Here is a 19,927-nt window from a genome sequence, read left to right as displayed (position 1 = left end):
AATCCAGGATAGAAGGAGATTGGAACTCACACCCAAATAGGAAGTAAAGTAAACTGATACATATGAATACATGGAACCAAGATCAAATAAAGCTGAAGATGGCTACTGGAACAAAGTAATAGTACCTATAATGGCCTCATCTAATGCCTCAGCCTCTAATCTAGCTGGAACTACGTATAAATTGCCTTGACGGCCTCCACCTCTAGTGTTGCCTCTACCCTTAGATCTACCACCTCTAATGGTACCTCTAGGAACCTAATGGTGTTTCCTAGAACTCTACTGATTATATTTATGCTCAAACTAGTGGCCTCTACGATCCAGATCTGGCTATCTACCTCTAATGGTCGATGCGGGAGATGATTAGGTGGCCCGTAAATCTAAGTATACTGCTCTGCGCTGTGGGAAATCCCTGGGCTAGTAATCTAATGTTCCACAACCAAAACAACCCTGAGAGACTTGGTCTTCGCTAGCCCGGCTATGTTGACCTAACCCGAAAGCCTTAGAACTCTGATTGGCAGAATAAGATGACCCTGCTTGTGCTAAAGTCGCTGTACCACTATTCCTCTATCTACTCTGGGAGGATAGGAAAAACCACCCTAGCTAGAAGTGTCTGGTTCCTAATGTCTACCCTCAAATTCCTATAAAGATGCCTAGAAAGGATAGCTAGACTGGCTCTACTGAAATCTCGATAGTGATCTATCAATTTATACCCTGGATATGGATCATGAGCCATTGAACCCACCCTCACGACAAGCATGCTTGTCTCTGCCCCCTTTGGCCACGACTAAACTGCTCAATACAATGAGCATGATCCATAATTTTAAGAAAAGAACAACCCAGAGTCATATAAGAGTGGGTCCTAATCCTCAGATGAGTCCTCAATCCTCATACAAAATAGCAAATACGCTTCTCCTTAATAGGTAGAATAGTTGTGACATACCTGGAGAGCTCCTAAAATCTCACCTCATACTCAAACACTATCATCGTTATATACTCTAGATGAGTGAACTGATCACGAAGCCTGTCTTTAAGGCTCTTAGGAATAAACTAGGTCATAAATGCCTTTAAAAACTCAGCCCAAGTTACAAATGGTGCTCCAATTGGCCTGATATCTTTGTAAGTCCACCACCACTGTTTGGCTGGCCGTCTAACTAGTATGCCTTAAACTCTGCACCTCTAGACTCTAACAACCTCAATATATACAACCTATCCCTATAGGCTGTCAGGAACTCATATGCATCCTCTCCAATCGCCCTTGAAAATATCAGTGGAGTCAACCTAAGAAAATATCTGAGCACCTGTTGGTCCTAGAAACATATGGCTCCCTCTATATTGAAGAAATCAAGGCTGGTGCTGGTCTTGTCAAATACCCCCAAGTGCTACTAACAAATGACCAATAGCTGCCTGCACCTTATGAGTTATCATAAAAGCGGCTAGGGGCTGTGGAGAAGCTGGTACCTCCTACTGTGGAGGAGTCGGGACATCTTTTTGGTACTCAACAAGGTTTGGGGGCTGCTCCCTACCAGGAACTGGTGGTACACCCCCGACTCTTCCCAGAGACCAGCTTCAGCATGGCATATCTATAAATGAGTGAAATAATCAAATTCTAGGGAACTAATAAACACTACTGCATGAACAGAATCAATAAGAAATATGTTTCTAAACATTCTGTAAACTCCCGAAGATAGTCATGGACGTGTCTGCACCTATCCGTAAGACTCTACTAGATAGTAGCTCTCTACAAATAAGACTAATGATCCACACTCTGATACTAACTTGTCATGATCCGACACTATAGGTCATGATGACCCCTGCTATATTCCACCTACAAGCAAGTCAACCCAATAATGAAGGTGACCTGTGTAGCAAACTATGAATGACTATAGCTAAACATCAATAATATAAGCCAAAGATCGCCTATCCTAAAACATGGATATCAACTGTACAGAGATACTATAGACCAAAATAAAAATATATAGGCCCTAAGTAATACAAATATAAATACAAGCCAAAACTATGTACATAGGCTAGTGTCTTGATACAAAGATAGCCAAGCTAGATAGAGGGAGACTATAGAAGATCCCAAAAGCTGCTTGATGCTCACTAAAAGTCTCTTGGGAAGACAATGATAGATCAAAGTCAGCGATGGTGGCTCGTGCTCAGACCTACACCATGGACAGATGTAGAAAAGTAGGGGTGAGTACCAATATGAGGTACCTAGTAGGCATCATCGACCGACGTAGTATAATTTAGTAAATGCTGTAAGAATAACTAGACTATGCATTGTAAATATTGTCTGCCGAACCAAAAGCCAAGTGATATTTTCTGTAGATTAAAACAACCCAGCTACCAAACTAGGTGGCGTATGTCTGTATCACAGATACAACCAGGATAAGGTCAAGGTATAGAAATATATGTAGGTCTAAGGCCATAATATTTATGTCTGTATACCAACTGGGCTCCAATAAGGCCAGAAGTTACACCTATGCATAAAATTAGGGTATATAGGTGTATTGGTATGAGTATTGGTAATGAACTGTACGAGATCTCGAATTGAACATAACCCCAAAGTCGCACCAAGCCTATAACTCCCAAATTATGCTTAGCCATTACAAGACATCTTCCTAACCTGGCCTCCGACCAGGGAAGTCAGCCAAGGCCAAGTAATATGATAATCAACTAAGCCTCTAACATAGGAACAATGAGCTGAGCCTTTAACTTTGGTACAATCAACTGAGCCTTTAAATTAGGAAATGTCAACTGAGACTCTACTCTACCAGACTCAAGTCTTCTAAGCCGGTATACAAGTATCTAACCCTATTAAGTCACACTACGTGTATCTATAATGATTACCGGATCTAAACAAGGCAAGTCTAGGGCATCACTAGCCTAAGCCTAGACTAAGGACCAATGATCAGCAGATAGTCAGAAATACCACATACAACCAAAATAACAGCAGAAACTAAAAAATATCACACATTAATCTCTATACAACTCACAAAAGTTCTAGCAGGTTAAACAGATACCACTTCAGCCCTACGTAGTAGTTAATATAGTAAATCTAGCAGTTACCATTTTCGACGTATCAATCCAAGTAATTATAGACTTTAATAGATCAAATTTAGTAGTTACGATCTTTAATATATAAAATTCAGTAAATACAGTCTTAATCTAGCAATTCCAACAATTATTGAGCTATCTAGGAAACATTTACGTATTCTAACTCAGCTTGAAAGAAAGGTGAAGCCTAGCCTACTTGGAAGGCAAATACAAGTACTCTAGCTCAGTCTATGTGAGCTTTCCTCTTTCGGATCACCTTTAAATTCTTTTCAGATGTCAAAACATAATTCACAGCATTAATACGATCATATCGATACAAAAATTCCAAGAAATGGGGAAGAAAAGTTAATTGCGACTAAAATGGGAAAAGTGGACCCCGCGCCCAAAATTCTGAAACAACCCATGTAACACAACCTCTATACCTACCTAAGACTATAGCTAGAAATTGAGCTCACAATGAGGCTCAGATCAACAGAAAATAACCCAAAACTTAATAACATTTCTTATCAGAAACTTATATTTTGAACAGTATTGTTATCAAATTCCTCCAAAATACATAAAATAAGCAAAATCCAACTATACCATGGTGTTATGCTCGAAAAATTCTTCAATTTATATGAAGATTTCATAAATTCTAATAAGAAACGGCCAAGTTATTGCATTTTGAAGTTTTTGGCTAAATTTGATACCACATAGCAACAAAAATGGAAAAATTACCTCAAACGACATGCCAAAAGCAGTTTTTGACACTCCGATGATGTTCTCCTAAAAAAATCACATAATATAGAGTTAGAATCATTCAAATCAAACTTTTAAAACTTTTTATTTCTAGAAAGAAATAAGGAACCTTAAGAATATAAAGACACACTACTAGTGGCGTCACGTCGTCCATCCATGTAGTGTCATGTCGTTTTGCCTTGTCACCACCGCCTTAGACTTCATCAACCCTTCAAACTTAACTTCAATGCTCCAGACTCATCTGGAGTAGGAAAAACACAAACCATATATAGAATCTAATTGGAAACAGTATTCCAGACTTAGTGGTGATGCTAGAATTTCTATTGGAGGTCATTACGAACAAATACGGGTCTCACTTCCTCATACCAAAGTCTACCGAGGGGGTCAAAATAAATTCAGAGAATCCATAACTTCAGTGAGAATTGTCCTTAGCAGTATCTTTAAACATGATTGTGCGAGAATTGTATTTATCACACCATAATAGCTTTCTCAGATCATAATTGATCATCATCATAAATTTCATCATTAAATCATAATCTGAACTTTATTCATAAAAACCTTTTTTGAAAATTATTGAACTCATAATCAACTCATGAAAATTATCTTTAAACTTCATAATCATAATTGGAAATAACTTTGTGCAAGGGCAATCATAATTCAACTTAAAATCATGGAACTCATATAGAAACATGCTTAGAATAATCATTGATAATAATTCAAAATAAAATTGAAATAGCCCAATGCAATTCATCAAAACTAGCGTTAATATACCATTGAAAATTGAAGGAAACTTTGAGAAAACTTTGGGACTCTATGGGTGAAAGGAACCTATTCATCAATCCTCACATACCTTGATTAAATTCACTTAGAATTGGAGAAGAAACCTTGATGAAAATCTGAAACACTAGCTTAAAACTTGAGGAAAGCTTGAGAGATTTGAGTTCTTGCCTTAGGAGAATTTAGATGAATGATTTAGAATGAGTGAATTTTCAAAGGATGTGGTAATATAGGTTTGAACTTAGCCAAAATAGTGTCTAGCTTCATTGAACCAAACTTGGGAAAAGACACCATTACCTTTCATTAAAAATTTAATTTGACCTTATGAGTCCCTTCCTACGAGTCGTAAGATTTCGATGAGTTATCAATACAACTCATCCTGTAGGTGTTAGAAAAATCCTGGAAATCATGCCTTTTGGGTCTATGAGTCATTATATAGACTCATCTTGCTAGCTTGGAAGACCTGCAAGTTTGGGGCCTCTGAAGTTTGTGTATGAGTTATTCTTATGACTCATCAACTGGATGACAAATTATCCTATTGAGTCATCGAAACTCCTTTATCAACTTGTTTGTCAGAAAGAAGGATGTATCGATTGCCGATAATTGAATAAAGTTACCATAAAGAATAAGTACCCAATTCAAATAATACATGATTTGTTTGACCAATTGCAAGGTGCAATCTACTTCTCTAAATTTATTCTCCGTTCTAATTAGAGGGAGTGTGATATTTCCAAGACTCCTTTTGAATAAATTTATGGTCATTTTGAATTTCTAGTCATGTTTGGACTCACCAATGCCCCCGTGGCCTTCATAGACTTGGTGAATAGAGTGTTCAAGTAATACTTGGACATATTAGTGATTGTGTTTATTGATGATATTTTGGTTTACTCTCGGAATGAGGAGGAGCATGCTAATCACTTGGAGATTGTGTTGCAAACTTTAAGGGACAAGCAATTGTTTGTCAAGTTTAATAAGTGCGAGTTTTGGTTAAGGAAAATTGCATTTTTTGTCCATGTGGTGTCCGGTGATGGGATTAAGGTGATCCAAAGAAAATAGAGGCAGTAAAGAATTGCCTAGAACAATGTCTTCTTTGGATATTAGAATTTTTTTAGTCCTAGTCGGATACTATAGAAGGTTTGTGGAAGGGTTTTCATCAATCCCTTTGCCTTTGACCAAGTTAACCCAAAAGAAAGTGAAGGTCCAATGGTCGGAAGCTTGTGAGAAGAGCTTTTAAGAGTTGAAAGATTATCTTACTTCCTCTTCTATTTTAACTTTACCAAAAGGGTCTGATGTTTTGTTATGTATTGTGATGCCTCAAGGATTGGACTTGGTTGTGTGTTTATGCAACATGGAAATGTGATAGTCTACGCTTTTAGAAAACTTAAGGTACATGAAAAAAACTATCCAACTCAAGACTAAGAACTATAGGAAGTTGTGTTTTCTTTGAAAACTTGGATAAACTATATTTTTAGTGTACATGTGGATGTGTTCACTGATCAAAAGAGCTAGTAGTAAGTGTTTAAGCAAAATGACTCGAACCTTTGATAAAGGATATTAATCGAATTGATGAAGGAATATGAAATGAGTGTATGGTACCATACGGGTAAAGCTAATATAGTTGTCGATGCACATAGTAGGTTGTCCATGATAGTGTTGCCCATGTTAAAGAGGGTAAGAAGTAATTGGTTAAGGATGTGTATAGATTAGACCGTTTGTGTGTTCATTGGATTGATTCAAATGATGGTGGTTTTTTTGTTCAAAATGGTGAATCATCTCTTGTGGCAGATGTTAAGGCTAAACAAGATAATGATCTGGTGTTGGTTGAATTGAACAAGTCAGTGGCCAATAAAGCCATTGAGGCTTTCTTCCAAGAGGTAGATGGAGTGCTTCATTATCAAGGTTGGTTGTGTATGCCCAATGTTGATGGTCTAAGGGAATTGATATTGGAGGAGGCCCCATAGTTTTTGGTATTCAATTCACCCGAGATCCACCAAGATGTATAGTAATTTAGTATTGGTGGAATGGCATGAAGAAGGACATAGCGGATTATGTGGCAAGGTGTCCTAATTGTCAATAAGTAAAGATCGAGCATCAAAAATTGGGAGGTTTAGCTCAAGATATTGAGATTTCTACTTGGAAGCGGGAAGATGTGAATATGGACTTTTTGATAGGTTTACCTCGTACTAAGAAACAACATGATTCTACTTGGGTTCTTGTGGATCGAATGACAAAGTTGGCATATTTTATATATCAGTGAAGACTTCTTATAGTTCTGAAGATAATGCCAAGTTGTATATTCTTGAGTTGGTAATATTCATGGTGTCCCCCTGTCTATTATATCAGATCGAGGTACCCAATTCACTTCACATTTTTGGAAGTCATTTCAAAGGGTCTTGGTATGAAAGTTAAGTACAGTACTGCTTTCCACCCTCAAACCGATGGCCAAGCCTAAAGAATGATTCAAACTTTGGAGGATATATTGAGGGAGTGTGTCATTGATTTTAAAGGAAGTTAGGAAGAGCATTTACCATTGAATGAGTTTTCCTACAACAATAGTTATCACTCTAGAATTCAAATAGATCCTTTTAAAGCTTTGTATGGGAGAAGGTGTAGGTCCTTGGTGGGATGGTTTGAAATATGTGGGATGGCATTGATTGGTCCTAATTTAGGGTTGGAAGATATAAAGAAGCTGAGGCTCATAAAAGGGAGGTTGAAGATGGCTCAAAGTTGCCAAAATTCCTATTTGAACATGTCACGACCCAAGCCTAGAGCCTAGACGTGACATGGCAAATGAAGTACCCAAAGGCACCTCACCCAAGCCTCTTAGCGTTCATTAATAATTTCATCGGTAATGATAAAAAAATCTGAAATAAAAAGAGGAAATAAGACTAAGGGAAATATCATAGAACAAGAGTCATTAACGAATTCAAAACATTATCCATTTGCTTCCAAACATGCCTCTACTAATAGACTTGGCGGGGGTTAAGACTTGTCCCTAGCCCCCCTCTAAATAAGTGTCAAATATTGCCTTAATAGAAGTCTTACCATTCTATATAACATAAGCTAGAATGAAAAAAATATGGTTCCTGAAATATGGGAACTCACCAAAAATAATCTTCAAAGGAATCTAAGCTGGCCACGTGGAGGAGGTCAAAGAGGAACACCAGTCCCTACATGGTGATATCATGTACGCAAAAGTATGGTTAGTACTTTGAATGTACTAAATATATGAACAAGTCATGACTTTAAAGAATCAATAGGACATTAGCATAATATGAAATATAATGCAATGCATGCATAATCAATCATGTACATAATATTTGAAACCTTTATTTGTGGGGAGATGAACATAACCGATATTTAAGATCATGCAAACTATTACATAAAATCCAACATATCTTCCTTTGTTGGCATGGGGAGACTACTTTTCAGGTAGAACTCCAATTAACTTTATATATTATTAAATTTTAACTTTAACATTTGATGGCTAAAAAGGCCTAGCCGACAAGAGCCCCTATGGTGGCACATTTGAGGTTCTTGGGAGGGGTCACCATAGAGGGCTTCACGATTCATGGTTCTTACCACGGTCCGTGGTCCTCCATCATGGTTAGTCCTCTGTAAGTCTGAGTATTTGAATCTCTACCATGGTTGGTCACCATGATTCTTGATGATTACCATGACCCGTGATGGCTTCCGCGGTCATCTCCTGGTGCCAATTTTCTGTACTTTCTGAAAATTCATCTTTTGTTCCTTGGTTTGGGACCTTTCACTTTTTTGGGGTCTTACAATATCTCCTCCTTGAAAACATTCATCCTCGAATGATAATCATTTGTGTAGAAGGAGACATGGAATGAGGACTAGCAACCCAACATGAATACAATGATACTTGAAATGTATCAAACATGAGATCTTTAAACTTAAACATAAAACATAACTTTAAAATTCAACTTCATGAACATGCATGCATATGAATACATAGGAAAACTAAGACATAAAAAGTCTTAAACACTTGATCATGGATAACTTAGTATCTTAGGCTTGAGTAGAGTGAAAAAGATAAGGGTAACGTTTCATCATATCCGCTTCTGCTTACCATATAGTACTCTCAAGTTGTTGAATTCTCCAAAGGACTTTAATGGATGCAACTTCCTTGTTCCTCAATCTCTTGACTTGCTAGTCTAGAATTTCAACTGGAACCTCTTCATAGGTCAAATTCTCTTCAACATCCACTATCTCCAAAGGCACAATGGAACTAGGATCTCCCACATATTCCTTCAACATAGACACAGAAAAGACCGGATGAATGGAGGCTAACTCCAATGAAAAATCACATTCATAGGCCACCTTACCAAAAAGCCTTAGGACCCTATACCTCTATAGGAATTTCTATCCCAAGACTACTACCTCTTACTACCATATTTCACAAAATCCTCGAGACCTAATAACGAAATATCCAATGCCTCGTACACTCACCCACATGCCATTAATACCACATTCAAGCCTAGTCCTATAACCATTATAATTCACTCATTTGAAATCCTTAATAAAGAGTCATTAATAGCCTACTACCATCACTTATATACCTACAACCACGTATTCAAGCCTACCATTTTAACCACTTGATGGCTTTCTTGGAGTCAAAATCACTCAAGAATTCCTACTAAAGGACATATCTATATACTCTAAACTATCTATTGCACCCTAAAAGATCCCATCTAGCACTTCCTCCATGTCAATAATCTTAAATAGAATAAGTATACCACAATTATCATAATATGGAATAGACACTCTCTCTCTATCTATCATGAATTGTCTACTTTCATTAACATTGGAACACACAGCCAACCTTGGTAAATAAGTACTCCATCTCCCCCCTTTGGAATAGAATTCTACTTTCTTATCTTCCACTATTTCCTTCAACTCTACCATTAACGAGTCAAGGTCTTGTTTTGACTTAACATTAAACACCAAAGATGATTTGGATCTATCTTGCAACACTATCATTAGAACTATTCTAAAGAAGTAATTTTGGAGTTGACATCCCTAACATTAACCATATGATAAATGCAACCCTTACTAATCGATTTCCTAAGATTTACGATAAGAAATAAATTTGCCCTTAACTACCGAATCATGACCCTTCCATTCAAGAATAGGCTCATTTGAGAATTGAAACTTGAATCTATGAGTTATACAATCTATAGAAATATATGATGCATGAAACCAATCTATCCATAAATAAAATCAAAATCTAAAACCTTTAACTTACTAGTCACAACATCGAGTGAATCATCTAACTCCTGGTATGATTGAAGGGCACAAAATCTTTCTTGGCACTGACCGCCACTCGAAGTAGTAGCATTTTGATTCAGATGACCTGTAGACTAGGATAGAGTTCAAGTTGTAGTACTACTCCTACACTCCCTTGCATGATTACCCAGGTTTTCACACCTATAACAAGAATTTAACCATGCTAAGCACTCTCCCTTATGTTTTTCCCACACTTGGAACACTTGGGAATAGTAGATGGACTAAAACCACCATCGGGTGTAGATTGAGAAGTCCCACCTTTGCATCGAGCCATCTTGGAATCCCTCACTTTCCTAGAAGCCACCGAAAAATCCCTCATCTTATGCCCTATATCACCACACTTATAGCAACCCTCCTTACCATCCATGCTTTCTCCTTGATGAGTCCTACCACAGCTCTCGTAAGGGGGAAATGGACGTTCTTCCTTATTAGGCCTAGACACAGGGGCATTAGGAAAAGATGAACCACTATCAGTCCGTTCTTTTTTGAAGTCCCTAGATTTCAAACTTGTGGCATTCCATCTATTCACCCATTTTCTTTTATTACTACTCGCACTCACTGGAGTCACCTTTTGTTGATTCAAATGAGCAGTCACAGTTCAAGCCAATAATATAATGGTATCATGAAATTCTGCATTAGTCATTTGTTCATCTAGAGGATCATTCGGGACTTATTCTTCATTAACATCAGCCCCTCCTTGTATTAGAGCCTCGGGAATAGGAGGAACTTGGTCCTTGATAGTATTCATTGCTCTAGGTGGAGGTACTCTTCTTTGAGATATTATCTAGGGAACACAAAATGATTTGTTAGATAAGGGAAGTGTTAGAAAAACTCTAAGGTACGACATGAATCATGAAAGATGAAAAACTTTCCTAAATGTCTCATAGTCTTCTATTCATAATTATGGCACGCTTCAAAACTATGAATAAGAATCTATTTGATGCGGTATGTTGGACTCCGAGGACCATTTCAAAACCTCATGCTCTGATACCAAGTTTGTCATGACCAATCCTAAGGCCTAGATGTGATGTGGCAAATAAAGTACCCGGAGGTACCTTACCCAAGCCTCTTAGCATTCTCTAAGTATTTCATCAGTAATGATAAATAAAAGCAAAAATAAAAAGGAAAAATGATACTAAGGGAAATATCATAGAATAAGAGGCATTAATGACTTCAAAACTTTATCCATTTGTGTCCAAACATACCTCTACTAATAGACTTTGCAGAGGCTAAGAAATGTCCCTAGCTCCCTCTCAAAATAACTGTAAAAAATATCTTAATAGAAGTCTTACTATTATATATAACATAAGCTAGAATAAAAAAGATATTGTTCCAGAAACATGGAAACTCACCACAAGCAATCTTCAAACAAATCTCAGCTAGCCACATGGAGGAAGTTGAGGAGGAACACTGATCCCTACATGGTGATATCATGTACGCAAAAATATACATTAGTAATTTGAATATTCTAAGTATATGAGCAATGCATGACTTTAAAGAATCAATAGGACATCAACATAGTATGAAACATAATGCAATTCATACATAATCAATCATGTACATAATATTTGAAACCTTTATTTATGGAAAGATGACCATAACTGATATTTAAGACCATGCGAGCTATTACATGGAATTCAATATTGGCACGGGGCGAATACCTGCCAGGTAGAACTCTAATCAACTTTAAACATTATTTAATTTTAACTTTAATATTTTATGGCTAAAAAGGCCTAGAAAACAAGGGCTCCTATGGTGGCACATAGTTAATGCAACATGAGACTTTACTTAAAAACCCCTTTGGTTGAGTCTCCATCTATGTGCTATATTTGTTGCTAGGTCAAATCCCACAGAATAACGTTTAAACATCAATATAGCATAAGCATTATATATTTTTAGCATTAGAATATCAAATGGTGGAATAACTCATTAAAATCTTTGGTTTATAATATCATCATGGCTGCCATACTCTATTTACCATTCTACTCAATCAATCATTCCATAAAGACTCCCCTTCATAAGCATTTGCTTCATAACATTCATTGTAGTCAAACTTCATTTCAACTTTACTTTATCATAGGAAACTATGTGGGTTCCTTTGTCAAAAACCTTTCGATGCCTTTAAATACTTTTTTCATACATGGGAGTGATGGAAATGCATAAAATATACATTCTTAGAGAAACCCAACATCTATGTCTTCAAACTCTTTTCAAGCCTTCATATAGACACTTTAATAACATCATAACTTCATGAAATCAAGAGTCAATATACATCAATATATGTAAGGAAACTTCAAATATATCATAACCTATACATTTAAAGTCATCATATAAAAGACTATAAGATTTCATCATTTAAAATTGAAATGCTAATTTGAGAAAATATTTGGACTCCATGGGTAGATAGACCAATGAATAAAAACCCACATACCATGAGGAGTCAATTATTTAACGCAAAACTTGAAAAAATAAAGGCTTGATATTTTTGGAGTGAAACCCTAGAACCTTTCTTAGAGATGGAGCAAGAAACTTGAGAGGTGAGGGTTTAGGTCTTAGAAGTTTCAGTGAGAGTAAATGAGTGTGGGAAGGCTTTTGGTCTTTTATATTGGTGAATTAAACCCTCAAAATGGTACCACTTTGTGTTAAAACATATGAAAAGAGTAAACTACCCCTTTAAAAAGTGGTAGAAACTAGACTTCATGGGGGACCTTCATGGTCCGTTATGCCCACTAAGGACCATGGTAAAAGAACTGGAAAAATATTTTGGAACATGTTCTAGAGAAGTCTCTGAACCTTCTACATGGATGGATACTACAGACCGTACTAAGGTTCACAAAAGACCTCCACGGGTTGTGGTGCTAACCAATAATCCCAGGTCTTAAACTGGTTGAAAGAGTAGCTTTCACGGATGGCCACTACGGACCGTACTAAGTTTCATGGAAGGCCAGCACGGGTTGTGGTCGTCTTTTGTCTGAGCAGCTTTATTAAAATGGCCATAACTTTTTACTCCAAACTTCAAATGAGGCAAACTTGGCGGAGTTGGAAAGATGATTCAAAGAACTTTGATTTAATAGGTCATGGGACACATAATTATATATATTCAAGGAGATATCATTTCTTAAAGTTAACCTATGTGAAATCTTACATCAAAACTCAATCGATAAGGGAGCTTTCAACTTAACTCTGTGCCAAAAGATTCTTGGGACCTTAAAACATCTCCAAATCCATTCCATTACTAAAGAATTAACATGATGAAATGAATGGATCCCTATATGGACCATCTTCAGGGTTCGTGAAAAGCTCCATAGGCCATAGGGTTGTCTGTGAAGATTGCCTTGGTCAGTCTTGGTGAACTGAATATGCTAGACTCGACAAGATATAGTGTTCCTCGTGAAGTTGACCCACTTCATGGTTTTGAGTTGTGGCTCCCACATACCTTTTGAAAATCCATGATCATGACTATGGGTCGTGAAAGGTGGCTATAGTACAGGTCCTGCAGAAGGCTGCAGAGTGGCCCCCATGGGAACACACCATGGTTCGTAGAGGGTTTCACAATCCGTGGAGTTCATCTATAGACTTTATCTTGGGAAATTTCTTGAGGGTGTTGGAGAGGGGTTACCACAGATGGCTTCACAGTTTGTGGTTCTCACCATAGTCTGTGGTCCTCCATCGTGGTTTATCCCCTGCAAGTGTGAGTATCTTAATCTCTATCATGGTTGATAACCATAATAAATGATGATTACCACGCCCGTGATGGCTTCCGTGATCATCTCCTGGTGCCAATTTTCTGTACTTTCTAAAAATTTATCCTTTATTCCTTGATTTGGGACCTTCCATATTTCTAGGGTCCTACAAAATATTATAAAAAGAGAACTTGAATTTGATGTTGATGATTATAAGATCCCAAAGTTGAAAAGTCTTAAAACTAGGAGAAAAGGATGAAATCCCAGAAAAATGTAGCTTTTGGCATCAGGTGATAACCATGAAGGACATTACGGGTCATAGTTATACCATAGCACATGATCAGCCACCATAGTGATGGTTCTGAAACTCATTCCTGCAGGGAAGGGACCATGACTAGGACCAGGAGCCATGGTGCCCTTTGTGGTGACTCCTCTCCTTAGGCTCTATGAAATGTTCCCAAGGAAAGGACCAAACCTCACCATTATGGGCTGTGTTTCTCTTTACATACCATAGTACGTTCCATAGTGGTTGCTCCTACAGACAATCCTGCAGGTCATGCATCACACCCCAAGTTCACAGATTATAGTAACCACCACGGACCATGAAGGTCTTCATGGATGAACTCCTGAAACATCCTGTACAACCCTAAGGTTTTAAGTTTAAGCTTACCCCTATAGAATACCACCACGAACCATGGTGACCTTCAAAGTCCATGGTGGGTCTTGTGGTGGGTAGCCTTCCCAAAACCTTTTCAGAAAGTCTCAAGTCCCTCACCACGGACCATGGTGACTTTAACGGTCCGTAGTGAGGGTCCATTCTGAATTTTAGATTTAATGTTAATGAGGGTTATTTTAGTCTTTTCCCTGTATCTCATTAATGAATGTGGATGGTTTTTGGGACTAGATTCCTAACTAAAATCTACCCTAAAGTCTTCTAAATCTCTTATTATTTTGATAATCCCTAAATCACAAAAGAACTTCTCTCCGAAGTCTTGTTTCAAGGTCTTCTTCTTCCACAAGCAATTAAAGGGATTCTTCAAGGTCAAGTTTTCATTCTCTACGAATTATGGAAAATCTAGGTTAAGGTATGTGGGATTTCATCCATGGGTACCTTTCACTCATGGAATCCAAAAGATTTCTTCGCAATTCTCTTATGATTTCTTCAAATAAAAGCCCTAATTGCATGATTTTCATTGGGTGTTCTAAATTATGGTATTATTCAATGCTATTACCCTACTTATGCATAATTCAGATTATATTTCATGATTTCAAGTTGTATTTCAATGACCCACGATATATACTAGTTTCATGTATGGTTTATGAGATATGATCATTGTTATGACCCAACTCCGTAGGCCGTGACTGGTACCCGAGTTAGGCACCTATACGTACCCTTATCCCCACTTAGCGTGTTAGAATAGACAAAAGTAAAAGTCAAAAAAAGGTCCCTAGAGAGCGCATGAGAACAGGTGTAGCACATGAGGGCCGCTAAGGCCACCACTGAACACAAAGCCCAAACATATATACATAACTTGCATCACAAGTCTACAAACCTCTACAAAATGGTAGCCTAGTCATATGACGTGATAGAGCCCCATCGTACCCTTAGCCAACATGTACAAATATACAACATAAAAATTAGTACCAAAATAGGGCTCCAGACAAAGAAGCACTGCCAACCAACAGGGTGGATGTCCTTGGCGAGCGGATCAGCAAACCGAGCATTTGTACCTGCGGACATGTAATACAGCCCCCCAAAGAAAGGAGATCAGTACGGATAATGTACTGAGTATGTAAATCATGGACTATAATAAGTAAAGCCATTACAAGAACAAAAGGTGCAAAAATGAGCAAAATATCCAAAACACAAAAATGCTTTTCATAACCATAGATAATGTATGCAGAAAACATATGCCATATTCGCCCCTATTATGGGACTAAGTGAACAAAACGTGGTTGCAACCCCATCACTGGCGCCATAGCCCAACATACATCCAGAGTAGGGAATATATCCATAACAGATCATATCATATCAGATGGTCATATCATATAATATGTGTATATGGCATATCATAACTCCACAAATCCCATGTACAAGTCATACTTACCCCCTCACGTCGGAGCATGACAAACAATGCAAAAAAGTACGCCTGATAACAAATATGGCCTGGCTCAGTGAAAGAAGCATTGAGGCATCCATGAGTGGAGTAGTGAGAAACTAGATGCAATTTAAATTATATCTAAGACTCGATGGGGTACTTAGAATGAGCTATCATTCAAAAATCATGACAAGAGTCATATCAAGTACTTTTTAAAAGTTAGTATGCGTTATATCAAAATAGAACTTTTGGGAATCATAGACACATATCAAGTCATAACAAAATATCTTTTGGAAAATCAAGAAGTTGTCCATCCTAGCGGCTCTACGAATAGGAACTTCTTTGGAATCATATAAAAGTCATATACTTGCTTCATAAAAACTATGCCAAAACAAAAGATTATCTTTACATATTTGTGCCCCAAAACATGCCAAGAGATATAATAAGCTTAATATAGTTATGCCGAAGACATGCCAAAAGAAAGTATAAGCCTACATACTTATGCCAAAAACATGCCAAAAGAAGGAAACGTTAGCTTTACATACCTCTTACGGATTACTCTTAACACGTTTGCCTCATCGTCTCTTGAACCTATTTAACATAAAAGATATACGAGAATCAATAACCCTCGACTTTCTAGAGTCTTAAGTTACATACGAGTATTCATAGAACTTATCTCCTCACTCTCTTTCTCGACTAGTTCCTTAGTTAGTTAAGGAGTTAACAGAAATCAGGCAGCACCTCCCCTATAACATGCCCCATTCGAATTTCCAATTACATCCCCAATAACTACAACCAACCAACAACAACAACCTATAGCATATATATAAGCAATTCACTTCAACATTACTTAATACAAACTTTAAACGACTCACTCAAAACTACGATACCAAAATGGGGTGTTTAGTATCTATTTCGTAAAACCTTTAACCCTATGAAATGGAGGGTCATATGGATGTAACCAGCAGAACCTACACCCCTTTAAGAACAGTTTCCATCCATGCAACACACACTCAAGCCAACTGCAAGCGCAACACAACAACCATAACACACTACTCGACTTTAGTTTAACTATAACGACTTTAGTTTAGTTTGTTTCTAATGTCAAGCATCCTTGTGCAATTTTTATACTTCCAGACACATATAAGAAGTGTAATACACTCCATAACAACACCATAAACTCTAAATTGAAAGAAAAATCCCTTCCTTACCTGAAATTGGCAATAGCTTGCCAAAACTCGCCTCGAAAGTTCCTTAATTGTGACTGAAACATTGTGGCTATATTCTATCCATTTTGTGATTCTCCAAACCATAAATTTACATTATTAACACCTTCATATAATCTTGGTATACCCTATATAATTAATTCATGGAAAGAAATCGAGGCTTACCTTTCACTTTGGCTAAGTCGTCGCCCCTCTCTCTTAGCCTCCTAGGGTTTCCTTTTCTTTTCCTTTAAGTTCAGGGCTGTTTTGTGAGAAATTAAGCCTTAAGACAAATGTATATACACGTACTTAGGATGTGACATGTGGAATACCCTAAGGGGTGACATGTGGCAGCCCCTAGGGTGCCACCTCATTCATGCATCTAATCCAAAGCTGCCATGTGGCAGCATGGGGTCCACCCCAAGTAGGTGTGTCACCTACTTGGTCCAAGTAGGTGCATCACCTACTTGCTTCAAGTAGGTGCTACGTCTCCTTATTTCTCTTCCATGGGTTTATAATTTCATCTCACTTTCAGAGCTTGTGCATTTCTGTTACTTAAGCTCGACGTGTACTCAAGTAGCTTAATTTTATAGGCCATCCAAGTTTGTAGCTTATGCAAGTAAGTCGAGTCATATGACTCATTAATTGTCCTCCAAGTCCTTTTGACTTGTCATAACCCTATTTCCAACCTTCCCTACTATGGGGTATCATATTCTCCCCTCCTTAGAGTTGTTTGATAGCGTTATAGATTATCCGACTCACATGAAGACTTCTAAGAGACTTAAGATCCTTCCCAGAAACTTAAGAAGCATTCCAAGGTACTAATGTACAGGGTGTAACATCCTTCCCTCCTTTAGAACATTCGTCCTCGAATGTGAACCAAAACCTTCCTCCAGACCATATACTGACTATATGGAGAGGTCCTCTATCCCGTTTCCATAACATATACATTCATCGAGCAATCAATATTAGAGTTCCAAAGGTTAGGATTACTTGTAGACATAGGAAATAGGTACGGATACTTGTGTTTCATTTCCTATTTTACTTCCTAGAGGGTCACCCATCCTAGTACTATTATTGCCCAAGCACGCTTAACTTCGGAGTTCTGATGGAATTTGGTGAGTTAGTGCTGGTATGATTGCATCCATCCCTTAGGGTCTCCACCAATGGTTCCTCACACGGTCTCAGATACTGCAGCTTCTATCTATTTATTATTGGCCTCGAGATCCATCCATCCCTTATGGGATCTCATTTGAAGTTTAAGCATTCCCATTTATATATGATAGCATCAGTTGATTTTCTCTTACGTTTGTACTTCTCTTTTTCACTTCCCCCATTTTAGGGTGTACCCATGTCATACTATGTTTATTTTCAACTATTCATGTGCAAATGATTCTACTCCAACATTTTTAACATGTTGCACCATGTCTACACCCTCTGTTAGATCATCCATACTTTAGATTGCCCCAATAATAAACCCTAGTACAACCATAGGGTACTTAGTATTCTCAATAGATAGTACATAATTTAATCCAAGTATTGGTACTCGAGTCATACAAATTAATATAGTAGTTTAGCCGAAGTCACATTTCATTCATCCCAATTAGTACATCACTAGTGCTTATAATCGTGTCTGATTCTCCATTCGGGGGAACTTATACTCTGATGACACATGTTTTACTCTTTGTTATCACCCTTTTTTTCCAAAGGATACAACTTGTTCGTTTGATAATTTCACAGTGCCTCAGTTGTTTTGCAATTTCTATTCTCTATCCTCGAGGGATCCCACTATTTTCCAAGGTGGAGGTACATATACACAATACCCCTTTCTGCTTCATGACCTTCCATCCTTATCGTTACTGTGGATACGATCTTTCAAGATATATTACAACCTTATATCTCATTCTCTTTCTATTTCCAAAAAAAAATATTCAACAGAATTTTCTCTATATTCCTTACTATCCCAAACCTGCACTCAAGAAATACCAATAATTCCTCATAGGGCCAACATATATTTATTCATATCACAGCCACACAAGGCTTTCAATATCAATAAACTTATAAAAATAATGGATTTACCTCATATGTCCAACTTAAACTGCATTTGTTACACTTTCCTATCTACTTTCCTTTCACCTTTCAACCTTAGATATCAATCGTATTTCCATACCTCACCTAACATATCTCCTTCATTCCTTTATTTACCTTCGTGCCCTGTAACCTCTAATATCGTCAGTTACTTCCTTCTATAGATGTTTTCCTTCTGTTGAAATAACAAGTTCGTATGAGGAATTTCATTCCCTATAACTCGGCTCTATCGCACGATCTTAGATATGAAAGAAAGGTAACATCCTAAATGTCCTGTAGCCTCCTGTTTATACATGTGGTGCACAACACACCAATAAAAAAGACTCAAACAAGACATAGTCTTTAGACATTCTGAAGACCAAACCGCTCTGATACCGCATCTGTTACTACCCAACTCCATAGGCCGTGACTGGTGCCCGAGTTGGACACCCATATGTACCCTTAGCCCCACTTAGCGTGTTAGCAAAATAGACAAAAGTAGGAGTCAAAAAGAGGTCGCTAGAGAGCACATGAGAACACGTGTAGCACACGAGGGCCGCTAAGGCCATCACGGAACACAAAGCCCAAACATATATACATAACCCACATCATAAGTCTACAAACCTCTATAGAATGGTAGCCTAGTCATATGATAGGATAGGGCCCCATCGTACCCTTAACCAACATGTACAAATCTACCATAGAAAAATTAGTACGAAAATAGGGCTCCGGACAAAGAAGCACTGCCAACCAATAGGGTGGATGTCCTAGGCGAGCGGATTAGCAAATTGAGTGTTTGTACCTGCAGGCATGCAATGCATCCCCTCGAAGAAAGGGGGTCAGTACGGATAATGTACCGAGTATGTAAAGCATGGACTGTAATAAGTAAAGCCATTACCAGAACAGAAGGTGCAAAAATGAGCAAAATATCCAAAACACCAACATACTTTTCATAACCATAGATAATGTATGTAGAAAACGTATGCCA

General features: G+C 37.7%; 1 pseudogene; it reads right to left on the bottom strand.

Moving 5' to 3' along the window:
- Positions 1–17,896: 17,896 nt before the first annotated feature.
- On the bottom strand, positions 17,897–18,018 carry LOC129877907 (5S ribosomal RNA; annotated as a pseudogene).
- Positions 18,019–19,927: the final 1,909 nt, after the last annotated feature.

The sequence above is a fragment of the Solanum dulcamara genome, chromosome 12 (genome assembly GCF_947179165.1).
Source record: "Solanum dulcamara chromosome 12, daSolDulc1.2, whole genome shotgun sequence".
Lineage (NCBI taxonomy): Eukaryota > Viridiplantae > Streptophyta > Magnoliopsida > Solanales > Solanaceae > Solanum > Solanum dulcamara.
The sequence above is the reverse complement of the archived record's forward strand: the minus strand, read 5'-3'. Positions and strand labels throughout refer to the sequence as shown.